This window comes from Ambystoma mexicanum, chromosome 11 (assembly GCF_040938575.1).
Source record: "Ambystoma mexicanum isolate Mex_15411 chromosome 11, UKY_AmexF1_1, whole genome shotgun sequence".
Lineage (NCBI taxonomy): Eukaryota > Metazoa > Chordata > Amphibia > Caudata > Ambystomatidae > Ambystoma > Ambystoma mexicanum.
In genome coordinates, this window is record NC_090934.1 from 1,463,330,134 (window position 1) to 1,463,343,877 (window position 13,744).

Genomic DNA, 13,744 nt, shown 5'->3' on the forward strand with positions numbered 1-13,744 from the left:
ATTGGATATGTGTGGAAGAAAAACAGATTGAAAAGACTTTCAGCTTTAGACTGAACACCGGGGGCAAGGAACCCTAATGAGAAACACATATAAGGTGGGGGTAAATGGCCAACGAGCCCAAGTGTATCTTTTGTTGGATTTTGTGTTTTTTTAATAGTTGTAGGTGCAGAGTACGTAAACACATCCCGAGGAACACCAATTTTGGATTTCCTGTATAGAGTAGCGCAAAGAATCCTAGGTATAGGGACAGTTCAGGTCTGCGTTAAAAAAAATAAAACAAAGTCAGTTACAGTGCCACTTTGTCCGTCTCCTGATTCTGATCTACCACAATACCTGATAATGCTCCGCGCCATATTGTACTTCAACACATCTCTTTCTTACATCATTCTTTTTCCGGTCAATGCATCCCAAGGAGACTCGGTTCCTGCTGTTCGTGGGTGGGATTTAATGCACTTTAGGTGGTGCAGTATAAAAAATGAATGATATGTACTTATGCTTCTCCTTCTCAACTGGTACATATGCCATAACGTCTTGTACCCTGCTGCACTCTAGAAAATACCAGCACAAGAAGTTGAGTTTAAAGCTTTTATTTAGAAACTTAAAATTGTCGGGTTGGGTAAAACTCTGATGTTTTGCTTCCTGGACCGCCCCATGAGTGCAATCGCCCATACCTTCGAGTTCTGGTATGTAATAGTTCTTGGGTTATATGGTCTCCCAAATGGAGCTTTATCTCCAATACGTTTCAGGAATGGTCTATCCAGTTGCAGCCTGCTCCTACGCCTGAGTGGCAAGCCGCCACCTTGCCTGAGTGGCAGGCAGCGCAGCCCCTGTGTGCTTTGTTTGCATGGGAGAATGGGCTGCCTGTCTCGGAACAGGGGGCGCATCCCCTCTCTTTTCTCGTTTTTATGCAGGGACCTTTGGGCACCACAACAAACGTAGTGCAAAATAACACTACACATTTAATAACACATTACTGTGCATCAAGGGAAAAGCAAACATACCTGTTGTTAGCTGGCTAGACTCGCCTACATTGGATGTAGGTAGGTCTAGCCAGGCAATAACACCTATCATGTTTGCTTTACCCTTGATGCAAACCTACTGTGCATCAAGAGTAAAGCAGACATGATGAGTGCTATTACTTGGATAAACTGGCCTACATTAAGAAAGTATATGCAGCTACAAGAGGATATGTTATATCTCCGTCCTAAATACATCGCCCTCTGGGAAGCCAATCTGGGTCACCCTATAGAAGACCAAACATGGTTGGATATCTGGTCCAGGAACAAAACCTCCTCCAGATGTGTAACCAATAAAGAACGTGCCCTAAAATTATTATACCACTGGTACTTTCCCCCAGTGCGCCTACACCACATCACTGGACTCTTCCTGCTGGAGGAAATGCAGGACTCGTGGTTCCTAACTTCACATGTGGTGGGACTGCTTGGTTGCACGATCCTTCTGGGATGCAGTAATAAAAAAAATCAAAGCCATCACTCACGTAGCCCTACCCCCAGAACCGGAGGTGATACTAATAGGGACCCCCCTGCCGAGGATGTATCCAAGAACAGGAGCCACAGCTAAGCTAATCACTCAACTCCTCCTAGCGGCGAAAATTACGATAGCGCGCAAATGGAAATCGTGGGAGGATCCACTGTTACAGCTCTAGTGGGGTAAGATTTGGAATATTCTGGTGGCAGGAAAGGTCACAGCAGCTAAGGAGGGGCCTCTCCACCGTTACACCAATGTCTGGATGCCAATTTTGAACTATGAGCGGGACTACCTAGTCCAGACCCATCAACCACAGATGGCGAAACTCTTCCTAAAGACTGCCTAAACCCGTCAACCCCCCGCCTCCTCTGTCCCCCTGAGGAGAGTCAAGATGTCAACTGACAAGTGAATATGTTACTACTATGTTCCACCATTGTACTAATGATGTATTATGCAACCGTTTAAATAAAGTTATTTAAAAAAAAAAGTATATGCAGACTGGCATTGCTGGTGTCAGCCTGAATAGACTTTCTTAATGTGGCATGGCATCGCAGGCAAAGCAAACATAAGTGTTATTATGGGGCTAAACCAACCTACATTAGTATTGCAGTCTGCATTTACTTGTAATGTAATTGTCATTTTTATAGCAACTTTTCCCATTGGTATGTTCTCAAAGCGCTATAGGTGAACTCCCTTGGGGGACCCCACGATATGGGAAATTTGTCAGGAGTTTAGACTGCATGTGCAGTTTAGCCAATACAGAGGATAGGGGTGGCCAAGTCCCTACTAGCTGACCATATAGAACTGGCATGTGGATGGGTGCCATGCGTTGGCTGCAGAGCTCGCAAGTGCAGGAGACTTGTTATGTGTCCAGCTAGACCAAATTGTTGTTGTGGGGGATAGCTGCATTCTAATGGCAAATGTGCAGTGTTTTTTAAATGGTGTATGAAAGCAGATGTGTGAGCATGGGTAGCCTTGTCTTCGACTGTTCTCCATAGGCATTCAGTGTAATATGTACCTGCGGGTTCTGGCTGGCTTCTTGTTTTCGTAGATGTGGTGTGAATTCTGTCCTGTGGTCTGCTGGAGTTCATTCCTTCCGTCTCTGTACATTTCCATGGCGGGTACATAGCTTACCTGGAAGGAGATTTACTTCCCCAAAGAGGATGCAAGGCCTCATCAGGATGGAGCGGGGAAAAGCCAGGTCTTGAGGGCCCTCATGAAGGAAAGGTGGTCCTTGATGCATCGGATGCTAAAGGGGAATTGATTCCATATTAATGTGGCGTGGACAGAGGTGGAGGAAACCCCTAATCTTATCAGTTTTAAGGGAAGGATCACAAGGAGGAGTGCAGTGTCTGAGCATAGGTTTCTGTTGGGTTGGTAACGGGTCAGTTTCCTTTGAAGGTATTCTGGGCCTGTCTTGTGGAGGACGTGGTAAGGGATGCACATGGCTTTGAAAGTGGCCCATCCAGTGAAGGACATTGAGGGCAAGTGTGATGTGCTCTCTGGGGTCGAGGGCCAGGAGGATCCTAGCTGTGGTGGTTTGGACCTGTTAGAGCTTTCTGAGTTGATAGGTGGGGGTGCCCAGTAACAGGGAGTTGGCATAATCTAAGCAGGAGAGGATGATGGCCATGATTACAGTGACTCTGTGGGGGTAGGAGAGGTAAGGGAGGATGCATCTGAGAATGTGTAGATTTGGACACTGTGTTAATGTGGTCCGAAGGTGTCATATCAGCATCCATGGAGCATCCTAGTTTTCTTAGTGAGTCGGATGTGCAGGGGATGGGTTGGGGGAAGAGAGCTGTTTTTATCACAGATCATGATATCTGTTTTTCTATGTTTGAGTAGGAGGTGGTTGGCTGTTATCCAACGGTCGATGTCTGTGAGGCAGGAAGCTAAGTCAGGTTAAGCCTTGGAAGCCGTCATAGCGATCTTAAAGATGATCTGGGTGTCGTCAGCGTAGTTGTAGCAGATCAGGCTATGTGAGCAGATAAGGGTGGTGAGGGGGCGCAAGTAGAGATTGAAGAATAGGGGAGATAGGGAGGTGCCCTGTGGGACCCCGTTGGTGACAGGGCAGGGGGTTTAGGAGAAGGGATGGAGGAGGGTGATTTGTGATCTATTAGCAAGGAAAGAGGAAATCCACTTAAGTGCTGTGTCCCTTCTGCCAATCGAATGGAGTCTGTCAGTGAGGACTGTAAGGGGTCAGTAATGCGAGGCGGATAACTGTTTGATAATTTATCAAAATATGCCATTTTATTCTCAAAAGACATATGATAAATGCCCCAATATCCCTACTCTGCTGAGGACTTCCCTGCCTAACCAAAGCTACGGGAAAACACTCTATCACAGGATATCTGGCCCTTACACTAAACACCAAATACACAAAGAAAATATATGGCAACATAACATAACATAACCAGCATTCACAGTTTCTGAATAACCTTTTGATGTCCTGGGTATATTCCGTTCACCAGGATTCAAGGTCAAGGCTGCTAATGTTCAACCGAAGAAGGAAATGTCTCAAATCAGTTCTTGATGTTTCAAAGTCAAAGTAAGGTTTGTTAACCAAAGTTCCAATGATAGCAAATCTCTTCTCCTTGGTGAAATATCCGCTTTCCACTTCCACCAAATAGCACCCATGGTAATCCCATCCACGATGCGTTGATACCTCTACAAGAAGACTTGCCACAGTTCAAACGAAATGCAATATTCCCAACCACCAGTGATACACAGTTCTTGGTTAACAGTATTTTCTTAAGTACAGTTTTAGAATTCACAATGGTATATTTCTCAAGATGACTTCACAGTGCTGCTGCTTCAACTTCCACAACTTCACTTCTATTTGATTCACCATGAGAACAGTCACCTTTGTCTCAAAGTACTCACCCTTTGTTTGGGTTACTACAGTATTGCATCCATTGACAACCAGATATTCCACCACAGCTTCAGTACTTTGGACTACTATCACAGCTTCAGTGATTTGTACTTCTAGACAGACTTTGATAAGATACACTTTAAAGTACATCAACACCTGCAAGTAGGCAAAGCACTCTTCCTCTGAATACCTCTCTTCCAAAAGGGGCATCCTCTTTGCTTTTCATGTCTGTCTGCCACAATAGCAACCTGGGTTTGCCGTTAAGACTCACTTCTCTCCGTCTTCCACAGTCTCTGGCACTACAGGTTATATCAACTTCAAAAAAGTCTTTACAAGCAGCCAGATTCCCTTCCCCCAACTTTACTGTTACCTTTCTGCCAACTAACCGGCCAAGTAATTACCCAGAAGCCTGGGTGCCACTCTCTTAGCTTCGGGTAATGCGTGCACACATGTATTTTAGGCCAGTTGAATTGTTATTAAATTCACAGTATAATAGTTAGATTGCTCTTTTAACTCTGAGAAAGGCTGGTTTCACTTCTAATATGTGGCGACTCTCGGCCTGGGCAGTGCTTGTTCTCTTCTTCAATAGTAGATACACTTTAACTTCTTATATATGAAAGGTATGCCGCATTAAAGTAAAGAATATAGTTCTGTCTTTCTTTAGGAATCACAGTTAGGCACACACAACAACTTCTTAAGGTAGTTCTCAAAGGTTAAAGACTTGTATTGAATTGTATTCTCGTGTGAAAGTAAAGGATAGAGTTCTGTCTTCCTTTGGCAATCACAATTAGGCACACGCGACTACTCTGATATAGTTTTCACAAATTAAAGACTTCAGTAATTGTTCTATCAAGGTTAGGTATTCGGTAGTGGCCTTTGCAACGTTCACTCTCAATTAGTGACACGCGATCACTCCTTCATGTAGATAGTCTGTTAAGGATTTAGTAATGGATTTAAGCAGCGTTTGCACTTCACATGAGTAAAAGGACTTTTCTAATATACTCAAGTGCTACTTTTCCATTGTTCATATATTATAAATTCAACTAATAACTTCAGCTTGCTTTAAATCACACGCGAGTGAATAGCGAACTGGATACTGTTCCCAGCAGTGCTTCTGCGAGGTATTTGAATGCCGGGCTTCACTCACCGCTCTGTGGGTCGCACTGCTTCCACCACTTCTGCCACAACTTCTGCTTCTGGCTTCTTAGGGACCCACACCCTTCCTCTCTGAAGTTGTCTTTTGTCCGGCCACACCTTCATGGAGCCCCTCTCGCTCCTGAGACCCACAGCTTGACACCTGCTCCTCGACTCGGTCTCCAACATGTTCGCTGCATGGCAAACACGGCAAGCAGTCTCACATGGGGAAAGATAGCTGTCCTGCACACCTTCCACTGTGCACCCTCTGCACTTTAGACTTTGGGGGAACAGGACCGTCTCAGAACAAACAGGTGAAATCTGAGGTCTCCACATTCCGGCGTCACTCTTTTTTTTCCCACTTCTGCTTGGTTTGCCAGCTTCGTACCTTCTGCTACTACTGCTACAGCTTGCACTTCAGTCACAGTTCCAGCTCCTTCCAATTGCCTATACCTGATGGGGCCTTTTAGCCTCCCAGGTTCCTTCAGGTGTGGGCTGTTTGGCTTAATTGCCTGACTACTGCTACAGCATGACTCTTCTGTCTTCTTCCTCGTCCCAGTACTTAAGGGATTATGGGACATGTAGTCTCCTTCAGCAAAGTTATCTCTTTAACAATTGAGTTAATTTCAAGGGTAGATTTATTTCCCTTAATCTCATTACAAGATGTACTGTTAGAATTGGTTATTACAGAGGAAGACATTTGACACTTTTGCATGATTCTTTTACATTATACCTCGGGAGTAAAGATGGTGCTCATCCTGAGTGAAAGATCTTATATGTGGGTCAGGGACATTATAATGGCAATATGCCATCACCTGTTTTGGCAACCCAGAAAGGTAATTCCTTTCATAGGACAAATACTGCATCTCATCCCAAGGGATCTCCTCACCACGCTGGGCCTTGTCTCCTCCCAGGTGATCCTCCTGCAGTACACCAACCCGAAAGTCAGGATCAGCAAGCGTCTGCCTTTCCCTGGCCACCTGTGAGGAGACTTTGAGGGATCCGTAGGATTCTTCACAGGATACTGTGGTTGATGGTGTCAAAGGTTGCAGAGAGGTCGGTGAGTATAAGTGTGGCACAGCCTTCTGTAGCTGTAGTGATTTTGAGGTCATCCCAGATGGAGACTAGGGATGATTCCCTTCCACAGAAGGGTCTGAAGCCGGACTGGGTAACATCAAAGAGGTGATTGGATTGGGTGAAGAGACAAAGCTGCGAGTAGGCCGTTCAGTCAGTAGGTTTGGCTAAGAAGCAGTTGTTAAAAATAGGTCTGTAGTTGGATGGAAGGAGGGTATCAAGGGAGGGTTTCTTGCGGAGGGGTTTGATGTGTGATATCTTAAATGCTGCTGGGAATAAGCCTGAGGTGAGGGAGGAGTTAATGATGGATCTCGCAGTGCCGCCTACACAGGTTAAGGAAAAGATTTCTTTGATAGGGTGGGAGGGCATGTATCATTCTGGAATCCTGACGGGCGGCTGCTAGTGAGAAGCATCAGGAATTCGGGTTTAGATATGGAAGTAAAAGAGAAGAAGAAAGGGCAGGGGAGGAGAAGGGGAGTGGTGCGGCGGTGGTGCAGGTGATGTGGGTGGGAGTGCTGCTAGTTTCGTGCCTATTGTGAGGTTTCTTTCTACTGACCAGTTGTAGAAGTGGTCTGAGAGGGTATCGCAGAGTGCTTGGGAGATGTGAAAGGGGGCAGTACAGTGGGAGCCCTGAATTCTGAAAGGATTTTGTGGACTTCTTGGTGCTGTTACGGGCGTTGGAGATTCTGTTTTGGTAGAAGGATTTTTTGGCCTTCCGGATTTCTGCCTTGTAGACATGGATCAGATGGGCGTAGGCTGCTCTATTAGGGGAAGATGGGTCAGCCCACCATCTACATTCTGGAGTGTGGTTACAAGTTGTGAGGGTTTTGAGGGAGAGGGTGACCATCTAGGTGAGAGGATTGAGGGCATTGGAGAGCCGTTGGTCGAAATGGCTGATAGAGGGGAGACCTCCCTCAACTGGCAGATTTAGAAGGAAGGAGAGCAGTGAGTCAGCCAATTCCAGGGATACTATGGCCTTGTTCCACAGCGGGAATCGGGTTGACAGTCCGGTGCTAGGCAAGCAGCGAGGAGTGATAATAGTAGAAAGCGAGAAGAGAATGGCTGCATGGTCAGTTCATATGAGTGTTCGGGGGGAGGGTGGAGATAAGGTTGAAGGAACTGAACATTGCATTTAGGGTATGTTCTGTGGTGTGCGTGGCACCTGATACCAATTGGGTCATGTTGAGGGATTCCAGCTTGTCCAGGAGAGGTAGTGTCATCAGGATTTGTGGGGCGCTCAACCAAATGTTGAAGTCTCCCAGCATGGGGAGGGAGGGATGGGCAACCAGGATGGCCGCTAGGGAGTCGCTTAGGACATTAGTGAAGTCTCTGTTGTAGCAGGAGGTCTGTAGAATAGTAGGAAGCTGTGATTAAGAGGGTGGTATAGGAGAAATGTCAGTATGAGGGATCCACAATCTGCATTGCAGGCTTGTTCCTCAGAGTATGAGATGGTGAGGTGTGATTGGTGGATGGTGGCGATCCCGTCTGCTCTGTTGTGAGTGATGAGTGTATAGCCTGGTGGGATGTCTCATGTACGATGGGTCGGAAGTCATCAGAGAACCAGTTTTCTGTGATGAAAAGGATGGCTGGGCTTTTCGGGGGACATGAGGTGGAATATGTTGTCAGATTTTGGCCACCGATCTAGCATTGATGAGGATACATGAGATTAGGGAGAGGCGCAGTGGGAGGTTGGAAAGGGTGGGGGAGGAATGGAGAGGGGATCCCCTGGTGGGTGGGTGTGCAGGGGAGAGAGGGGGTAGGACGGGGAGTGAGTGATAGGTGAAGTTAAGGTGTCTCTGTTGATAAGGTGGGAGGAGCTGGATCTGGGCAGCCTTTGAGTGTGTGAAAGTATACTTGTGATGTGCGGTTCTTAGGCTGGAGCCTTAGAGGGATGGACGGGACATGACGTCTACGAACCAAAAACACACCAAGGCTCAGTCAGCGGTTTCTCCGAACTGAAGCTGCCAACAGCACATCAAAGCTCTCTTACCTCTCAATCCCCCTAACAAACCCTCCTTCCATTGCAGATCCGCCAGGGCACCAAGGGATACATGTGACTATAACTAACCAATAAATAACAAACACCACTTTAGTCTAAACATTTATAACAAAATAAATAATGAATTTTGTTTTAGTTAATTTTGGGTGGTTCCGCCCCAAGGCCTGTTTTGCATTGGTAATAATCCACCCCAACCCTCCCACCCGTTTTAACCCCTTACTCCACCCCCACATATATATTTTAAAAATGTGACATTTCTTTTTTTATAAATGTTTAGATCAATTTGCTGTTCGTCATTTTCAATTTGTTATAATTACTGCATATCGGCGCCAAGAGACCACGCAAGTGGCAGCAGTACGCGGTACAAGATCAAATAGCATAACATAACATCTGAAGGCCAATTTTTTTCCTAATTTGGTGTTTTTTCATTTAAATGACAGTTTTTGCCCGCCACCTCAAGTCCTTGGCAGATCACTATATCAAGACATAACATTAATTTTGCTGATCAATTCCATCCCAATGCAGATGCTTTACTGCAAATTATCCAGCATCTTTAAAGGTGTTTCCTGTTTTTTAGAAATGTTTTCCTGAGTCCTTATATAAGCCAAGCTATGTGTTTTTTGTTGTGTACAACATGAAGTACAGATGGGCAAAGCCATATACATTGCAAATGGTCATTCTGTGTTGCACAGTATTTGAAATTGGTGTGTGCATATATTTTTTTTTTTTAATGGGGGGGGGGTCAAGTATTGTTTCACCTTGGATGTTTCCAGTGCTGAGGGTGGCACGGCTGCACATAGGATTTTTTGATGCCGTGGAATGCCTGCTGAACCTTTTCCGAGGTAAGAAGAGAAATAAAAGGATGTAAATGATAGGCCAGTTGCCAGAATGGGGCGCAAGAGCAATAGGAAAGCCATGATAAATAATATTCTCAACTGCTCGTTGTTTATCGAGAGTCTGGTAGGTAGGTCACTGAACATTGTCCAATTTGACGTTTGGGTGCCTTTACGGTCAAGTGGACCTGTATTGCAATCTGGGGGTCGTCTTACACTCTCTTCCCAAGTGGGACTGAAGATTGCAATATCATCAAAATATGCCATGCAGAATTCATCAAATCCCATTTAGGACATGGTTCACCAACCTTTGGAATTCTTTTACTAACTTCAACTGATATCAGAGAATAAAGTTATTCGTTTTTTCTCCTGCAGTACGTCAAGGGGAAAACGTGCACATAACTTTATATTTAAAAATGGTAAAAACAAGTGCCCTTGCCTGAAGTAGTGTCTTCTTTACTATTTTTACGAAATTCTCTTCTGTGCACACTGAGGGGCTGATTCATGGAATGTATTGCGCTGAAAATAGGGCACTTGCGCCCAATCTGCGTGCGCAACCCTGTTTATCGATTCATGGAATCAAATGTGCAGCACTTTTCCAGGATGTGCATGAATTTCTGGATTTCGCGCTGGCCTGGCACACCTGTGCGAGCCGTCGTGGACCTTGCGCAATGCTCCAATCAGAGGGTGATCGTGGCCTGCGCAGAGGGCTGGGAAGGAGGCGGAACACCAGAAATGGGGAATAACTTGCGAAAAAGTGGGCGTTCTGAGGGACGGCCTGCAGGCAGTCCCTCACACGCAAACTCTTTTTTTGAGATGGGAAAATGGTTACTCAAATGCGCTAACCCTATATTGTGAAATGCTTGATTGGTGAGTCAAATATGTTTTGGCAAGGTTATCTTTTTGTTACAAAAAAGTAAATAAAAATACTTGATTCCATATGGATGGTGGAAATGTTTTTTTAATAAATTGTTTCTTCACTTCATATTTTTCCTGGTGTTAACATCACACTGTTAGTGATCATTTAATTCTTCTTTATGCAAATTTGATATTAACATCACACCTTTTCATGCGCATCACTCTCAAATGATATTCATTGCTCACAAAATAATAATCTGCGTTCTAATAATACTCGACACGTGTTTCCCCATTGAGTATATCAATGGTTCATCAGGAGAAAGAGTAGTTTCTGATAGGAAAGGGTAAAGAAAATAAAGAAGAATGTTGAGTTATAAAAAGGTATGTATGTATGTATATCCATAGTTAATTTTATCCTAACAGTTCTCTCAGGATCTTTCATAACAAACCATAAAAGAAAGAAAAATGTTTTTGGAAAATTCTGACTCACCCTCTTCTTGCTTGCGAAGTTCTCTTTATTTGTTACTTAGGTAATCCTTAATTTTTCTCTTACAACTTCAATGTTGAAAAAGTATTTTCCACTGTGTGACTTCAACAGGTATCTTTATTCTATATAGTTTTGCAGTAACTAGTGGAAAGAGAAGACTATGTAAGAATGCTGTTTTAGATATTTTGGGAGAGGGCTTGGCGACAGTAACAGATTAACTATGAGATTTCTCATTGCTTACCTTCTATTCGGTCACAAATTTGAATGGAGCTGGAGGTATCCTTTATGGCTTTATTAAGTGACGATTCAAATGGCCAGGTTGCGCGCCTTTTGTTTTTGAATTGCACTTAATATAATCCTAACGCCGCATGATGACGTCATCACGACGCGCACAATGTAATTGAGCGCAACGTGATGACGTCACCGCGTTACCAGTATGTGTGGCAGCCATTTTAGAGCAGGATGCTCAAAAAACGGCGTGCTTCTGTTTGTTGATGTTCGTTTTCTTTCAATTTATAAAAGTATTTCTACTGACTGTCTAACCATTAGTTGGTGTTTTATATTGTTTAAATTTCTTAGGTAAGACTTACTTTTTTTGTTACAATAATTTTAATTATGAAAGTAGTGCTTTGTTGCACAGGTACTGATTCTGAATGGATCACTATTAGTGTTTTGAAAATTAGTTTGAGTAAGATGATATATTTGCTCATGAAAATAAGTAATGTACTGAGAAATAATAAACATGAAACAAGAAAAAAGAAAACGAAGAAGAAATAATTGTGAAAGAAGGCTGAATGAATCAGATAACAATATGTGCCTACTAAGACCAAAGCAACTTCTCTGAAAAATAAACTTTATTTTCATTCAATTAGATAGCAGACTTGTAACAAAAAGATAGTTGTGGATGGAATCTTGATATACCCAATGTTAAAATATGTCTAAAGTCTGCTATGTCATGAAAAACCTATGTATAGGAATGTCATAGTCATTCAGATTGCTGTACAGCAACTATATAAACATGTCTGTTTAAATATACATAAATGTGGTTATAGCAATTATACATTTCCGTGTCACAATTCAAACCTGAGGCACAAATGTCCATGATGCAAATCCATCTGCATTCCTGTTTAGGTAGCAACTCTTCCTTATTGCCCCCTCTTGGAGCTAGGCAAACTTTCTCCAAGCCAAAGATTTTGAGATTGGAAATTTCGAAAATTGGGTGATCTTCCAATATATGGACCGATATGGGGGATCTGGGGTCTTGGTTTCGAATGGCTCTCAAATGTTCAAAGATTCTCACTTTGAGTTTCCTTATTGTGCTGCCGATGTATAATTGTTCACAAGTGCATTGTATTGCATAAACGACATGTGTGGAGTTACAATTTATCAGTTGGTTGATTTGCTTGATTTTTCCATTAGGAAGTTTTATTTCTTCTTTGCCTTGTTCTAGGAGTGGGCATAGTTTGCAATGACTGCATCTGTGAGTACCTCTAATGGAATTCTGGAAGAAAGCTTTTCTTGCATCAGCTAATGGACTCAGAAAACTCAGACTTATGATGCTTTTAATGGTTGGTACTTTCCGAAAAGCAAATATTTGGAGAGTTGTCCAGATGTGTCTGCAAACTTGAATCTGTAAGAAGAATATTCCAGTATTTTGACAATATTTGTTTGATTTTCTTGACTTCCGTGCTGTAGGTAGTGATGAACTGAGTTTTGTTTCTTGTCGTTTCAGTTTTCTGTTTATCGATAAGTAAAGATTCTCTAGAGATTTCTTTTGCTTTGTTTATCGCTGTCTTTATATTTTTTGATTCATAACCTCTTTGTTTAAATTTGAAAAAAGTTTTCTTGAGGTTTTCTTCAAAGGTAAGGGATGTACTGCAGTTGCGCTTTATCCTCCGTATCTCCCCATATGGGGTGTTCTGAATGGTATGCCTCGGATGATGCGATGTAGCAAATAGGAGACTATTTCCAGCTGAAGGTTTTGTAAAAAGTTTTGTTTGGATTTGTGCATTCTCTACAAATAGTTCTAAATCTAGGAATTCTATGTTAGTAGCACTTGCTGATTTTTTGAAATACAGGTTGTATTTGTTATTGTTTAGATAGGAGACAAAGGTGTTCAATTGCTGAGTGTCGCCTTCCCATATTGTCAAAATGTTGTCTATGTAGGTACCCCAAAATTTCACATTTTCACAAAAAAGAGGTTGTTTCCATGCGTGTTGCAATTCGAAGAAACCCATAAACAGATTGGCATAAGGGGGGCAAATTTCGACCCCATTGCGGTGCCTTGAAGTTGTTTATATAGGGTGCCATTGAATATGAAGATATTGGTATGGAGACAAAAGTGTAGCATCTCAATGATCATTTTGTTCTGATACGCCCACTATTGTGCAAGAGACGTATTCATGGAATCGTTTGCGCAACTTCTCAGCTAGGAATTGCCCACGGAAGCCCTTCATACGATCCGCCATCCGAAGGCTGGCATAAGTACACTTGCGCGTAGGATTTTCAGCGCGCAGGTGGGACTGCATATCGTATTTCGGGGTGCGTGTATTCAATCAGGGATATGATGTAAAGTGGGGGTGCGCATACGCTGTGTAGCAGAGTACAAAATCGCTTTACGTGGGTTTGCACGCACATTTCCAAGTTATTGCAGAGTTACGATTTTTCATACACATGTTGTCGGGGTGCCGGATACAGTTACGGGGGACCCAGAGCATGCTCCCTGAGTCGCAGGCCTGCTTAAGGGGGACCCTAGGCACTGTTTGAACGCTGCATGTATTCGCGTCTGGGGGACTGCGCAAAGGATTTGGTAGTTTCCTGCTTTGCATGTGGGCGTGTCTGGGGCGTTCCAGATGTGACTTGCAAATACAGTTACTTTGTGCAAAAAATTCCATGAATACACGTTGCGCACAATTTTCTTTCTGTGCGTGGGTTCGTGCAGTGTCCTACTCGGCGTGCGGCCCTTGGTGATTTCTGCACGAAATTCCATGAATCAGCCC

General features: G+C 43.5%; 1 long non-coding RNA gene across 1 annotated transcript in view; it reads left to right on the top strand.

Moving 5' to 3' along the window:
- The window catches only part of LOC138504566 (uncharacterized), a 46,399-nt gene extending 33,883 nt beyond the window's left edge, over positions 1-12,516 (top strand). The window contains exon 2 of the long non-coding RNA XR_011279862.1: positions 12,196-12,516. This is a non-coding gene — a long non-coding RNA (uncharacterized lncRNA). The remainder of the gene's footprint in view (positions 1-12,195) is intronic.
- Positions 12,517-13,744: the final 1,228 nt, after the last annotated feature.